General features: G+C 29.6%; 1 protein-coding gene across 1 annotated transcript in view; it reads right to left on the bottom strand.

Annotated features, from left to right (window-relative positions):
* The window catches only part of LOC131848167 (ADP-ribosylation factor-like protein 4C), a 53,545-nt gene that overhangs the window by 4,593 nt on the left and 32,072 nt on the right, over positions 1-16,880 (bottom strand). Inside the window, exon 3 of the mRNA XM_059197935.1 lies at positions 3,242-3,304. The gene's annotated coding sequence lies outside the window, so the exon portion shown is untranslated. The remainder of the gene's footprint in view (positions 1-3,241; positions 3,305-16,880) is intronic.

The following is a 16,880-nucleotide window of genomic DNA, read 5'->3' as shown; positions in this document are numbered from 1 at the left end:
ACGAACCACTCTGCTTGTCTGTTAAAATGTAGCACGAATTGGCTTGTTATGGGACATCGAAAGTTTTCAAAGGTAAAATTCGAGGTCGTATAAATGTGTAATGGTGCTCGCGCATTGGGCCTTCGACCTGCCTATCTTGAAAAACTAGTATTGCAACTTTTGTTTTTAGTTGTTTGACTTGGCAACAAAGGTTACTGTGTCCAAAGACATATTTGAATTAAACGGCTAAGATGATTAGGCATTGTTTTATACGCCAGACAGTTTCATATTGATTCTAAAAAAACTTTACGTACTTAGCAGAGTAAATAGCTTAAGACTAGACGGTTTTACACTAAGATATTAAAGAGATTAATTGAGATCAGATTAAAAACTAGAATAATCCTATTAGACTATATTATATTAAGACCTACTCATTTTTAAGAAGAAAAAAGGGATCCGAATCTGTAATATACATTTTTGCGGGGCATTATTGTTTTTCTACTTGTAGTGAGAGTTCTCTAAAAACTAGTAATACAACTTTTGTTTTTAGTCGTGTGACTTGGCAATGAAGATTTTCTATGATAAAGTATTTTTAGGCCATATTCTGTTTCACTAACGGAGTTTATAAATCAGTTTTCTAATAAGTAGTACTAAAGTACGGTACAGCTATTATATTATATAGCAATAAAAACAATTTTAACCTGACAAACTTATCAAAAAAGCGGCTAAAATTAATTATATAGAATTTTTGTTTATATATATTGTTTTTAAAAGTCTGATCTTATTTATTATTTCTAATTATAACTATTACTTTTTCTATTCTGTTTGTCAAATATACAGAAAATTCGCAAATGAAAATAACATCAGGTACTAAAACGTAGTAAACGTAATATTTAACGTTATTATTTTATACATGACAAATGTTTCTAATCTAATTATGTTTCTGAGATACATTGATATTTTGCGATAGAACAATAAACACAAAAAAGTATATATATATTGTAACAAAGTACATACTTAGGTACATTAAATTAAGGAAGCAAAGTTACAAATAGAAGTAGAATTTTGTCAATCATTTTAATAAAAAAAATATAAGAGGTGGCGAATTGAATTAATTCAAACTGTAGCGGCGAAGATAGACCGTGAAATATTTAAATAGCATTAGATGTCACGTAATAAATAAAAGCTTTAGATACGGCATGAAGCATGTCGACAGGGTCAGAAGTGAAGAGAAAGCACTACACTAGTGTGGTGAGCCCTTTACTTTCTCTGTCTATGCACTGCCCCGCCTAAGTGGAAACATGTATTTACAAAGGGCCTTTCATGTTCGATATAGGAACTGAGGTTAAACAAGAAAGACTCAGTCATATTTATACATAATTAATTGTATATTTATGGTATATGATAATAACGCAGATATACTAATCATATAAAACATATAACATACCGCCATGATGTTATCGTAAATGGTGTAGTCAGAGGCATTGTCAAATGTCGAGGCGATTGCAATTTTGTTGGGTATATTAGAATCTAACGTGGCACAAGGGCTATAGGCCTCTCTCAGATAAATTTTTGATTTCATATAGGTGTTTCCTTCACTGAAGAGTTGGAAAGTCAGTCAGAAATATAAATTGACACAAACGTTGTTTTGATAGTATCAGCCAGATTTCAACTCTAACTAAACTTCTCGGATGTAAATCAGAGTAGAGAGTACTAACGAAACCTAGTAAACTAGACCAGACGGCGCTCTTTAATTACATTGGTTTCTATAATTATTAAGTATAGTGAATATATCAACAATATATTTAATTCTAATAATAATAAGTAACTGCCGACTGGCTTCATGAACTGTATGTGGAGTGTTAAAATATTGAGCATAAAGTATAATCTCTGTCAACTTGTGAAAGCATAAAATAATTGACTTCTCATATTTATATAATTTAAAATTACAAGCATAACTACTTATTTAAGAGTTGTGAACCACGTCGAGTTCAAAATTTTCCACTTATACCGAAGAAAGTGGGCAGTAGGTACTTTAATTTGTCTTTTTTATAGCGGCGCTATTATGTGCTTATTATATCCAGCGGCTTTGCCAGAGTTTATATTTAATATATAAATATTCCAGTGTTAATGTAAGATTTATCGCTGCCAGTTCAGTTCAAGCCCATTCAGTCCTTTAAAGTTTATACCACTAAACATCAAGAAAATCTAAAATATTAGAATAAACAGCGCGTCCGTACACTTTTTAGAATCAGTCTCTATTCTATAAATGATTTTTTAATTTCATATATAAGTTGATAATAGATCGAACGGTCCACTTAAGTTCCGCTAGCTAACCTGGTATGCACTCGCAGACCGTATGCTGTACACGCAGACGGGCAAGTGAACCTAGTTTGGATAACATTAAACTTATCTAAGTGCACTCTTCCGCTACTTATATGGCGATATGGCTTCCTAAATAGTTAAAACGCTTTCACGTATTTATGATTCCTTATTTTTTAAACTATAATAAAGATTGATATTAAGTACTTAATTACGACCGACATAAATCGGGGTCAATTTTTTTTAATGGGTATCACTGGTTTACCACTCAATCTTTTTTGTTTTTAATAAAGTTATAGACATTTTCAAGTTTCATTGAAATAAAATTTTACTGGTACTGGTGGTACATAATATTATACATTTAAGAAAAGCTAGTAATATATGTACTAATATTGTTTTTACCTTTGTGTGACACTATATTTTATTTTATTTTTAGATACAAGTCATAATAAAGGGATAAAATATCATTATGATGTACGAGTTCATAATATAAATGTGAGGCGAATAAGCGACGAATGTTCATGCTTGTCGGATTCGTGAATAAATTTATAACTCTCCATATCGGCATAACCGATACCGATTTCGACATTAAATCATAGTACAAACGGATGAATAACGCTCCACCGGTAGCGTTTTATTCCTGGCGTTACATTGTAATAAAATAAAAAACAGGCAGCTCCTAATAGCTCCATTGAATATAAACGATCTTTATTAGCCAGTAGCTAAAAATAAATTTATGTTTAAATGAAAATTGTTTAGGATTCGTCCCGGTCTATGGTTTTATTATGACCTAGTGAGTTCAAATTAAAAAAAAAACTTATTATTAACGTATTAATTTGCTTGCGATAGTACATGTATACAATATGCATATCGTACATATCGTGTGCATTGTTAATCTGTAAATTAAGGAAATACGGGTATATTGGTATTGAATACTTACGTTATAAATGACGATGTATTATGTCTTTTTAAGGCCAAACGAACTTTTCAGTCTTCAAAATACCTGTAACAAAAGATACAAATTATTACTCATTTTAATTTGTTTTTAATACTACCTAGATGTGACGTGATGATGGTTATATAACTATATGTATATATTTATTTACATATAAACTTTCCGGAAGAAATACTCGAAATTGTAATGAACACCATACTAAAACTAGTCAGTCCGATTTTTACTATTTTATATAAGACATATACATATTCTGATTTCCTTTATTTATACTAAGATTATCAGATTGAAAACGATAAAGTTATAGTTTGTTAACTCTTTTATAGACAATAAATTGCAAGTCGTGCATCGTCGTTATGATGAAATGTGCGGTCTGCACTATACATTATATCCCTGCGTTTCATAGAATAATAATTAGTTAATTTGAAAATTTATGGATCCAACAGGTTAAAAATCTATGTAAAACTTAGAAAACTGTACATATAATAAAAATGACAAACAAACATTATTAAAAATGAATTGATGGACACATAGTAAACTGTTAAAATAACACTAACTCCTTTGGAGACATGCTCCGTTACTGTTATCTTTACACAAGTTGCTAGATTCTGTTTAACAAAGGAGATGGCTTAAAAATACAATTTAGACCCTGTACAATAGAAATGCTTTAATAACATATAATATGTCAGAAGAATAGAGTTTTGTTTAAAATGTGAATATAATTTCTTATGTAAAATGCAAGAAAGTTGAACCGGAATAAAGTTATAATAAACAAATATTCGCCCACTTCTAATTAATGAGCAAAGATTACACTAATGAACAATGTTGTTTATAATATGCCTACGCAACAAGATTATTTGCAAGTTTGTATATTTCAAATATATAATTTTATCTTCAAGGTGTAAATATGTAGATAGATTATTACGACAAGGTAAATAATTCTACTGTTTGTAATTGAAACAGATTTCACAAGGTTTATGCATATGTAATGGAAAGGGAATTGAGGATTTAGCACGGCCATGTTTACTGATGTAAATTTAAAATCCAATATAATATTCAGCTTGCAGTTCATACAATAATGGGATGCTATACGTGAAATATAGATTATAAAAATATATTCTAGTATTTGGCAGTTTTTTTTTGTGTTTAATGTTTAACATTTACTGGTACTAAATTTGTTTTATCTGGACTGTATCAAAGAAACACAACATAAAGATAGAAAGATATTAGATTGCACCTTTATATGCCCATTACAATCTGTTAAAAACGAAAGGTGCCAAACTTAAAAACACGTTAAAGTTTCACGAGAATCGTAAAAAATGTAGAGAAACTCATGTCACGAACTAACAAAAAGCTGGAACATTGTACAGTTAAATAAACGATTAGATAGCAAAATAATGTGAAGATGTCGCCCAGGTATCGCGGTGAGAAACGTAAAATAAATATTGCATGAATCTTGATAAGACTACATCGCGATGCCAGGGAGATTGCGTCAAAGACTTTTTGATCTCGTTTCCATAAATAGTACATTTTGTACATTTATATGCAGATGCTTGGTATCTTGACGTTGGAGTTTCGTAATTTTAAAATTCTCAGAAAGGACAACGTCAACTAAATTGTGAGAAATTAGCTATAAAAGTGTTAAAGGAGGACAAAGAAAAAGTAAAAGTTATTATCACCGAAATTTTAAAAAGAAAGCAATGTGTAAATATTATAAATATTTATTGTAATTATAATAATAACTTTTTGCCACTACAGCTATGGTATACATATATAACTTTTCGAAAAGTGAAGGGATTTTTAATGTATTCTGCGTTCAATAGAGGGTCTACCTGTGTTCATTCCATTAATAATTTGCTCACGATTAGTATTTTGTGAAACAAATGTACTTATCGGTAATATTGAATCCATGATACTTTTTAAGATAAAAGGATTTACTGGTGTGTTGATACATTCATACTGCTCGTGTCATAATTGACGTCGGTTTACTATATGACCCAAAATTGCAGGTTAAAGCCTACATACTATACAAAGATCATAGACCTTTAACTGTTCATGATCTTTGACTATTTACAATAAAATTTGGAGCGTGGCTAACGCGTGTTGGCAATTACCGCCATTGCTTTCTAACCGGAGCATTAGTTTTATATTTGATATACAAATCATAAATCATAACTTGCATTACTATGCATTTCAAATCGGGTTGTTAAACGCCTCGATGAACATAGAATAGTTAATGAATTCCATTTCATTTTCAGTTGCCTTCAATCATAGTTCCAATACATTATAGATTGCATGTACTAAGAATGTGAGCAAAAACCTGCCTGGAGCAGCTCTCGAGCAAGCAATTAACAGCACGTGTTCCGCTATTTCAAGCGCTTCATTCGCGAAGTACTATTTGTTTTATTTTACTCTATGGCAGTTATGATAGATTATAAAATAAAACTATATTACTAATAATTTTTAAATTATATTTGGATACTTATATTTATAGTCATCGTCTCGTTCATAGTAAATTATACTTTTAGTTATTTTTAAAAACACACTGTATAGGGTTGCATGCTCTCTTCTGATCATGATTATTACTCACAAATGACACACACATCACAACTTTTCTTAGTTAGGTCAAATAACTTTCCATTTAAAAATTGCTTTTATTTTGTGATAAATCTATCATCTCCTTTCTGAACCAACTGCCTAACGGACAAAGCTCTTTTTGTGGAAGCTCCCTAGCTGTGCGCAATTGTCAACAAACTAAATGGATTTTCATGACTCTTGATGACGCCTTGCAATCCATTTCCATATTACTTCTACTCATATGTAAAGTTTATGTAGATTAAAAGACTGCTTGTTAGACAAAACGCATTTTATTAATTATTATTCAGTTTTAACTGGCCACTCTATATATTAAAATTATTTAAAATAAAATACTAATAAAATGAGGATTATGTAAACCGTCCATTATAAATGTAGTGCATCATCAAACCAGTTATAGTTATTGATGAACTGAATGGGTTTGTAAACAACTTAAACTTCATTCAATATACCAGAGCCTTCAACACGGGAAGTGATTATTTGCGTCGAAGGCGTATGTATGGATTGTATGCTAATTTGTATGACTTTATTGGCGCAATAGGCGTGGGAGAAAACTAAGAGGATCACAGATAGTAGTACATTGTCATACAAGTTATTTCTTATGATAGCAATTACCGTAATTGATATAACAACGAGAGATATTTTGATTGCGATAATTTTGAAATAATGTACTTGGTATTTATTAGCAAAATTAGTTATTAGCATAAAATAAGAATTTTTCATTTTTAATCTTTCATATTTTAAAGATTATTGAATATATACATATGTTTTATATTGCCCTATTAATACATCTTTTATTGGCTTTCAATAAGGAGTACCTTCTCAATTCAATAATGTGTAATGTAATAATTAAATATAGCAATTTAATTTCGTTTTAATTATACGTAATTGAGAAATATTGCACAGATAGATAGATATTAATTTTATTGAAATCCATACAGCTTCATTTAAAAATCTGCACAAAGTGATGAAACAGGAAGAAACAATAAAAGAGTGGGATATCAATTAATTGCAACAATTTCTCTTCTATCAAAACAAGTCTCTTTATACCTGACATCAGACGAAGAGCAAAAATATGTGGAATTTTTTACATTGGCCCTTTTCCATTTGCATATAAGGTAGTGACCACTAATATATTTGGACATAGTTATATTTGGATATGTTATAGTATTTACTTAAATCTACACTAGTTTTCTGTTGTTGTTATCTATCTGTTGTTACCTTATTGTTTCGAAAAATATATTTATTTTTATCGTTTTATTTATATCGTAAGTAGCTATAATGTAGGTACAAGATATGATTCTTAAAATTGACTATTAAGTACAAACTACTAGTGCTATAATTATCCACAGCAGCGTACCAAAAGATCAAGGATAAGCTTCAATATGAATTGAGAGTAAATTGGGAAAAATAAAATATTATCTCTATCTATTTATTTCATTAAAATATGCACGATAAAATATTTATTGGCTATATACTGAGACAAAAACATTCCACTTCTTTACCGAAGCAAAATATTTAAGTAGGTGTGTAATGGAATGTTTAACAATTTTTTTTTATAAACTGTAAGTTTACCAAAAATGTACCAGAAAAATACTATAAACGCGGCATTGATTGGTTTGATAGAAAAATAATGTCTATTTTCATTTCAATATTCGCTGATTGCGAGTCGTTAATATTTGTCCATGGATCAGATTGGATGATATTTCTATCGGCGTGTATTTTCATTTTATTATGACATCCCACGGGTGAAATTATAGTAGGAATAGCTATTTATTTACATATCCTTTATTACACTTAATTGTTGTAAAAAAATATTAATGCTTCATATCAATTTATTTTTTACTCACTGTTACTAGATGATAATGAAGCTTTCTGAAAGGAGAACAAATATTAAAATCGTTTTAAGATTTTTTTGTTTCTCCTTTACCAACTAGCTGACTCGCACTTAGTATGTGTCACTTTTCCCCCGTTTTTAGAGTATTTTAATTGTTGTCCTGCTTCTCTTTATTGCAGTGAGACATATTGTAAATGTAGTCTCTATGTCTTGCTCAGTAAATGGGGTATCCAACACTAAATGAATTTCAACATCGGATCAATAGTACCACCGGTGATAACACTGTATATCCAAACTCATAAACATTAGTATAAATAAACAACTATTAATATTATTGGATGTAGATACACAATCATATCATTTTATAGTATAAAACAAAGTCGCTGTCGCTCTCTGTTCATCCCTATATATGCTTAAATATTTAAAAGTCCGCAACGGATTTTGAAGCTTTTTTTTATGGTTAGAGTTATTCAAGGGGAAGGTTTATATCCGTGTGAAGCCGGGGCGAGTAGCTAGTAGATAATAAATAATTATTATTTAATTTTTTTAAACAGATCAATACCCTGTTGTTCGTTACGTCAGATGTGAAAACTACGACGCTCTTAAAATGTCGACTTTTATACTATTACTATACTGGCGAATTCTCATTGCGGACTACAGTCTACAGTAATAACCAAATGTTGGAGTAAGTATACACTATTTTTATGTGTGTTGTATATAGACACTTTTTAAAAGTTTACAAATAATTACATTATCTTTCAAGAAGGATAGGAAATGTACTAATATATCTTAAGTGCTGTATTCTAAAAACGGATATGTACTTGGTTCATTTTTTACTTTGGTTTACTAATGAGACCCACAAATACGAATTCAGATTACTGTCCGTTGAACCCGTTCCGTGATTACGTCTCGACGAGTCGTGATTTCTGACGCGTTACCGTCAATTGGCCTAACGCAGTACCTCTGTAAATTGTGCCAACACAATGTTAAAATGTACCTTTATCTTAATGTTAACTACATATTGTTTTATAGTCGACATTAGAACAGTTTCCACGTTAAAAACTTTTAATTTAACTTATTGTAAACAAAATGTACCTACATTTACCTATTTACTGATTTATCGAATTCGCCACCATCTACAATACCATAGATATTATATAGATAATACTACAGAAATAATATCTTTTTTTAAAGTTATAAATTACTACAATTAATATTATCGTCGTTTTTAAAATGAATATTAAGTAATAACGTAGTAATGAGTATGGTGCAACATACATATACTGTAATTTAATGTATTATTTTTCAATCTATTATTTCATTATCTTAGAATATGAATTGATAAATTGATAGCGAATTCATTGTTCTTATGTTATTTTACTTGTTACTTTGTTAGTATCTAACCTATACATTATGAACAGAAAATTTAAGCGATATTATTAACTATCCCGAGTCTTTAAAGCTTAATTCAATAACCGGGGGCTTAATTAATTAGAACAGAAATTTGTTTTGTTTACAAACAGACGTTTGTTCTGACGGGCGTATAAACTTGTTATAGGAAAATGTATGATTATATATAATATATATATATATATATATATATATATATATATATATAGAGATAGGGTAATTTATCTAGTTCACAACATTCCGTATCTACTAGGTGGGATGATTTATATTGTTTTATGGTTTAGATAAACATTTCATTATAACATTTATTAGCTTAACCCAAGGAATTAATAAAGGTATTTTGTACAAATAGACATTTTAGAGCAAATTTAATGAAGTCAATTTATCTTTATATTTATTTATTTATTAAAAGTATCTTCTATAGGTACATTTACAATTAAACAAAATTCTCGGCTTGTGTATTTATAAATATAATACAAATGAAAGAAGAAAATAAAAATATCTTTAGATATTAAAAACGTTTATCATTCAATATATTTATAAAGTGTATTGTTTTCTAAATAAAATGAAATAAACCTAACGACCCCCATACGTATTGTATATTGTACATATATTACTTAACTGCAGTATTATCAAATATTTCCATAAAAAAGTAACTATAAGTGCCACTCAACGTGACGTTACGTCGTGAAAATGTGAATTATGATCCAAGTTCAATTAATTACGCGCTCAATTAAACAAATAATTGAGGTAAATATCGATTAATTACATGCATATTAAATGTAATAACAACAGGAAAGACATAAATGTTGCTAATTGAAGAGAATTATTACAAAAGAGCAGATAGTGCGCCAGTAAAATATGTCAGTCAATAAGTATAGCGTAATATCACCGTTATATTTAGCGGCGAAAGATTGAGTAGGGCCTGTCAGCAAAAGACTCAGGTACAACCAACAAAAATAGTTCAATAATATAAAGTCTCTAAACACGGCCACAATATATTCAGCAACTTGTGTAGTAGACTGTACGTTAACTTCGCTTCCAATTTGCTTTCCATGAATTTTTGATGAGTTGGATGAAAAACGGACCATAGCATGACTTCGAAATGAATCGTATCTTGATAATGTTTAATTTTAGTATTTTGGATTATATGATAAGCGAAAAATCAACCTATTCAATTATGTAACTGTTATCAAATTGTTATATTACTGTGAAGTTATGATAATCGAATCGTAACATGGACATGTTAATGTTTCTGAAACTTTAATAAATAGTCTAGAAAATGTAACAATATGGTTACTGAAAATGTAGAAGTGTAGACTGAGATATTATTTGCTTATAAATTGAAAAAAAAAAAAATGTTGGGAGTTAATGAAATAGAAGGATTAAAACATTAAATCTACAACATAATTTTAATAAAACTGCTGATTTGTCGAAATTAGCACTAGAGGACCGTAGTTGGATTAGGCGGAATTTACTATCCGGTTGCTTCATATGCGTGTATGCATATAGCTATACAAGTTTCGTCACATACATTGTACTCCTGTTCGAAGCCAAAGTATCGTTAGTTATAATATAATAGAATATATGTATATATAATATGTTAGAACAAATTTAAAATCTGTTACGGTAGACACTATAAATTCCGCTTTGATTTTATTCTATCTCTATCTCTGCAAACAGGTTTGACCTACTGTCTTACAACGGTCAGCCGGCGACGGCGACATAATGGCTATGGTGTGTTGGACAAGTGATGTTGACTTTCATCTGTCTTATTCTAACACTATAGAATACAAAAATGCGTGATATAAGTTGTTTGTTACGTTTGATACAATTGATATTCGATTTATTTGCTTGGTAACATGAATAGGAGGTCAAGTACTTAGTGACAGATATCGAACACCGATCCTATAATGATACCTAGGTATCTTTTGTGCGTTATATTAAATTACTGAGAGCGAATTAACTTGTAGTTAAAATTGATAAAAAGCGAAGCAATCGACTCAATTACACAATGAATTACATATCTATGGGTGGGCTTGATATTTAGAATATTATTATTAATTATCCTTAAGTGTTCCATTTTTAAATGAATACAAACAAGCATACAGTAGGTACAAGGCTATCGAAAACACTTCTGAGATAGTATTTAAATGGAACAGTTCAATCAAACAACTGGTATACTCGAATAATAGCGCATAGCATAAGTGCAATAAAGAGTATAAACTGCATTAATATGCAGATTAAATATTATTTGTAAAGGAGTACCAACATCATCATCAGGCTATAAAATAGCACTGTATAAAATGGAGGCCAGCAACTCGCGTCAGGTTTCTGAGAAAGTTCGCGGTTTCCACAAACAAGTTTGTATAAATTAGATGCATTTTGCGATCGAGAGCATCGTCCTCTACCACAACTGTAATCACTTGCCAAATGACCCCAAGCTATCGATCAGGTTAGTAATTTGGGGACGCTGCATATTTCAAGTTTAGCTCGTCATATTTTCTCTTTTTAATAATACGTGTTCAGGCATACGTAGGTCTTTCAACCAACGCAAAACAAGGGGAACGCTTGGTTCCGCTTCACTTCACAATTCAGTGGTGGCTTACTCGAGTCGTAAATTAAGATATAGACAATATGCAAAGAAAATGCTCTAGCAAATCTGTAATAATAAATATCAAACGCTACAAGATAATCGTGTAGATATTTATACAACAACCAAACTGTAATTTCTTAAACAGTATGACTGAAAGTGATGGGATTTTAGTAATAAACGTAACTAAAACACATCTTAGGTTTGTGTAAAGGATGTATTTTGAATGTCTCGTATATTTGTAAAGGAAATTTGCTTTGTTAATAAAATGCTATCGTTGAAATTTGTATTTCTTGTTCTTCTAATTTAAATTGCATATACAGATTTAAAATTTATGCCATTTTCGTTACATTATGTATTTTCTTTTTCCAAAATACAAATATATGATTCCGTGTATACTGAAAGTAGACACGGGTTGTTTTTAGAAGCTTATGCATAAAATATTTTTTAATAACAACAATTTACTATCAAGATGTTAATTATGTTTGTTTTCTGGTAAGGATAATAGCAAATTATATTATTAGATAGAGATAGATAATGTAATTAAGCCTACACTATTTTTAAATATGTCGATATATGATTTTTTTATTGATTATTGAAGACAATATACGTATGGAAATATTATATGAAGGTCGTTGTAAATTCAATACACATGACCTTGTTGTATCTTAAACTGCAAATCATAGGTATATGTGCAATAATATTTATGTTACTAATATCAAATGTAAATGTATTATACTCGGTAAATATATCTGACAGTCAATGTTAAAAAAATATCACTAATATTGGTGAATGCTATTATCCTTCATTTAGTAGGTCTTATGAAACATGGAGCAAATCTACGTGCAAAAAGCTTCGAATAGGTAGATGGATTCAAGTCAAGGTCCGTCCAATTGTGCGTTAATTACAGATTAGATGGTGCGGTACGAAATGTACAGGTGTGCTCGGTCTACCATAACTGTCTAATAGTCGAATTTATAAGCATGGCAATGGAAAAATACTTAATAACATAAAAAGTTTGTACGGATTCAACTCAGACATTACGGTTTTTTTTCAATTCTTGCCGCCACAGATAAAATATTTTTCGGAATTATAAATTAAAGAGACATTGTAAATACGTATACAGTCACTTCTTTTTTACATAATAGTGTGTAATAAGTATTATTATAACTGCAAAAGGAGACCAAAGTTTTTTCTACCTTTCAATAGGATTTGTCGAATCATTTTCTTTCTTTGTTTATATCTAAACAAAAACAACAAAAAGGTCCCTATTGATAAACAGTATAAGCTAGTAGTTATATTATATATTATCAGTTGAAAAATATTTCATTATTTATAATTACAAAAAATTCTTTACATGTTTTTTACTTTTAAAGTACGCATTTGATGTTGCATGAGTATTGCATTTGCGTTTCGCATTTGCAATGTTATATGTTATAAAATTAAAAGTTTTATTTAAATATCTGCTAAAATTATGTACAATGTTATAAATTTTGAAATAATTGTCAAAACAAGAATATACTTGTTATCTTTGACGTTAAATAGGTCTCCTTGTGTGTTATCGTATAGACATTATCAGTATTGAGTCAGTAGGTACATTAGACCTTACTGTACAGCAAATGCACAATAACAACGAGGCTGATAGCCTCGCCATTTGACTTGCAATTAGTTCCTGGTTTAGAGAACAAATTAATAATGGAGCTCATAATTGGTATATATTGCTTAATAGCAACAATTTTAATAAAAATAATATAAAGTAATAATTTTATAATTAAGTTCATCGCAGCGACATTAATCGTAAATTAAATAGAGCTCTTAAATTTTTACTTCAAATGACGTTTTTAGTAAAGTCTAAATTTTTTACATTCATTTGTATACTTTTATGTATGTAAATAAAAATGTACATCACGTGTAAAAAGTTTTGATACTTTTGTTAATATGCTACAATAAAATAAACTGAACAATTATAAAGAATAAATCTAATACAATATTATTTGATGCATTTAAGGCAGAGATGCAATTCTATACATACTCGTATAGGTACGTAGGTATCTACATACCTAAATATTTTACACGTGTTTATTTTATGGTACTTGCATATTATATATATATATATATATATATATATATATATATATATATAAATTCAGTAGCTATTATAATAAACATGTTTGTTCGAACCTACATTATGTTGAACATATGGGCAAAATTACTCTCGGGACAAAGAAAATTTCAATCGGTGTTGAGTGAAGCACAGGAATAATAACATAAGGTTATTAAGTATTTGTTGACCAAGCGGTGATGTACTGCAATTATGAACATACTAGCAACTCACCCTGTCTTCGTACATTTGCAACAATTGTATGGGTCAAATGTTTTTAAAATAATATCCAGCTGAATTAAAATTTGATATATATCTTTGAATATATCAATTACACAATAACACATTTTACGTAGTGCGACGATGCCTAACGATTTTGCAAGGTTTATATGTTGAAAAATTTATCTTTGTATAAATAGAACTATTTACATTAATTCATTATAGATTTTATTTATATACACATGTACAGAAATAAAATATTAAACACCTTACCAACATGAGCACTTTTAAACTGATATCAAAATATCTTTATTCATGTTACATTTATATGTCAAAATCTACCGTCACTCCGGTGTGTATTCGAGCTAAGAAGAACTGACAAGAAATTTAGCTCTTATTTTATTCTTATGTGCTTGTCCATGTTTAAAATATATGCGCATTTTATGACTCTTAAATCTTCCTACAAGGACTAATGTTACTTAGACCATATGTACCACTTATTAAAAAATATCTAACGACTTTTTTCTTCCACTGTACATTATTATCAACTGTTTCTGTAGCTACTTTCATTGTCCCGCATGTTTATATATAACGAGTGCACAATTTCTTCGTAATTATAATTGTAATCGACACACATTGTACTATGATATACAAACAAAACATATACCGATTTTATTATCAACCGACATAATAACAACAAAATATAAAATCATGTTCTGTTCTATATTATCCTAGTTAAATTAAAAAATATACTGTACACATATAATTATATTGGTGCAAACAATGAAACCAAAACATATCACGAATAACAAGGCTTCCTTAATCCTAATAGATGCAATAATTAATGTAGATATATGGAAGTATATTATGTCACTTCCTTATGTTTTCTATACAAGAATGTAAAGATTTTATTGTTACGTTTTTATTACACAATATATGGTTTTATGGGATATCGTCAGAACTAAAAATCAGTATACAACTACAAAATTTACAGTAATATTCTAATTACAAGTGACTGACTCGTTCATTCATTGTATTATATCGTCTTAATTTTAGCATTTTTCATTGTATCTACAACTTGAATTCATAGCAATATTTCTCCAACACCGACATATTAGTTCGAATTATATCCGTAAATTTCCGTATTTCCGTCTCGGCATGTCGTGCCACGAACGTGTTGAATGGAATACGCCTGTCGTATCAATATTTCAACGGTGACTGATGGCAGTACAGGGCGACCTCTCGGAGTCTGCGACCCAGTTGGCTGGGCCGCTCTCATTCCGTCCCCTAATATCCGACCTACTTACATAAGCCATTGGTCCCACAATCATACATGCAATCGGTTACCTACTAACACCGAAGGTATTGCATTCATAAATGAAATTAATATTAAATGCATTGTAGATTTATGCTGTATCCAGGCATAGATATATGTTTATTTTACCTGTTAATTTGATCTCTGTAACATCTTTAAATGTAATAGTAAATTTTTAGAAATATGTATATCATATTGATTGAAGTGTTTTTTGTTTTACCATTACAAATCTAAACTACATATATTAAGCTGAATACGTTCTGAAAATAATGCATAACTAAAATATACGTTAATATATGTACCGTATAAACCTAGCCTAGAACAGCGTATCGCAATGTACCTACACAATTTATTCCATTTAATCAAAACTTGTTATTCAATTGTCCTAATGGATCATCTGGTCGTAGAAGGCGTGAGCCATTGCTACAATGTTCCTCGTAAGCGTTCCTCTTTAAATTTCCTTTTCCTGCTACATTAAACAAGGTTCCCCTCTGCTCATACATAATTCCGTAATAAAATTAAATATGAGACAGCCCAGTATTGAGAGAAATTTACAAAGATTAACTGCTTTTAGACGCTAATGTGAATCCTTGTGAATATAAAACGATGTTTACGAATTATGTCAATGAGAGTGTTTACATTAATATTTTCACGAAAACAACTATGAAAGTACAAGCAAAAAGTCAAGGACACAAGAGAACCTGTTATTCGTTAAATGGCATTGCTTTTATAAATTTTTCTGTATCACATATCTATTTCATACTTATATTATCATATCATACATTTTACGCCAAACTATACAAGTGATTTATGGGCTGGTTTTGTGCACAGCGGTGAAGAATGAAATTATTGTTCATTTTAAGAAGTATGTAGGTAGCTAATCCGTCTATAGATTATTATTTTAGGAGATTTAATAGCTATGGAGTATTGATTAAGCCGTTTAATACGATTAATATTTCTGATCATAAATTCTTACCACAAGAATAATAATAATCTAATTTGTCGAGCCTATACTGTTCTTGAACTAATCATTGTTAATTACTTTGCATTATTAAAAGAAAACAAAGGTGTTCTCTCTACAGCGTTTTCACATCGAGTCAATGTCTGTTTATGATTATCGTCAAGAAACTATACGACGTGAAATCTATAGTATTTAATGATTCATAAATGAATGAATTTTCTTGCTGAGTGGTTTCACAAGAAAATGAATATGTAATGAACTTGGCATATATCATAATTAAGTAAAATAACATTGTCATTATGTTGTCTTTTAGTAATATATTTTAAACATTCACAGTATTAGATTAAGAAAATAATTTCTTTTTAGCATTTACATATTGTTCCTACTATATATGCTGATTTGGAATTGGGAAGAATATACAAATAGGTTATTTTTAATCCGGTCAACTAATATATGAAGCCAGGCGGACGTTGTTGCTTTATAAAGAGTTAAATAAACTAACGTTTTAAAATAACGACGGATTAATTAGTTGCTTTCTAATTTACTTATTATATGTACTTATTTAAGTCCAACAATTGGTAATATTTTAATGATTC

The sequence above is a fragment of the Achroia grisella genome, unplaced genomic scaffold (genome assembly GCF_030625045.1).
Source record: "Achroia grisella isolate CSIRO2021 unplaced genomic scaffold, CSIRO_AGI_Agris_v1 utg546, whole genome shotgun sequence".
Classification (NCBI taxonomy): domain Eukaryota; kingdom Metazoa; phylum Arthropoda; class Insecta; order Lepidoptera; family Pyralidae; genus Achroia; species Achroia grisella.
Note: the sequence above shows the minus strand (reverse complement) of the source record. Positions and strands in the feature narration are given on the sequence as shown.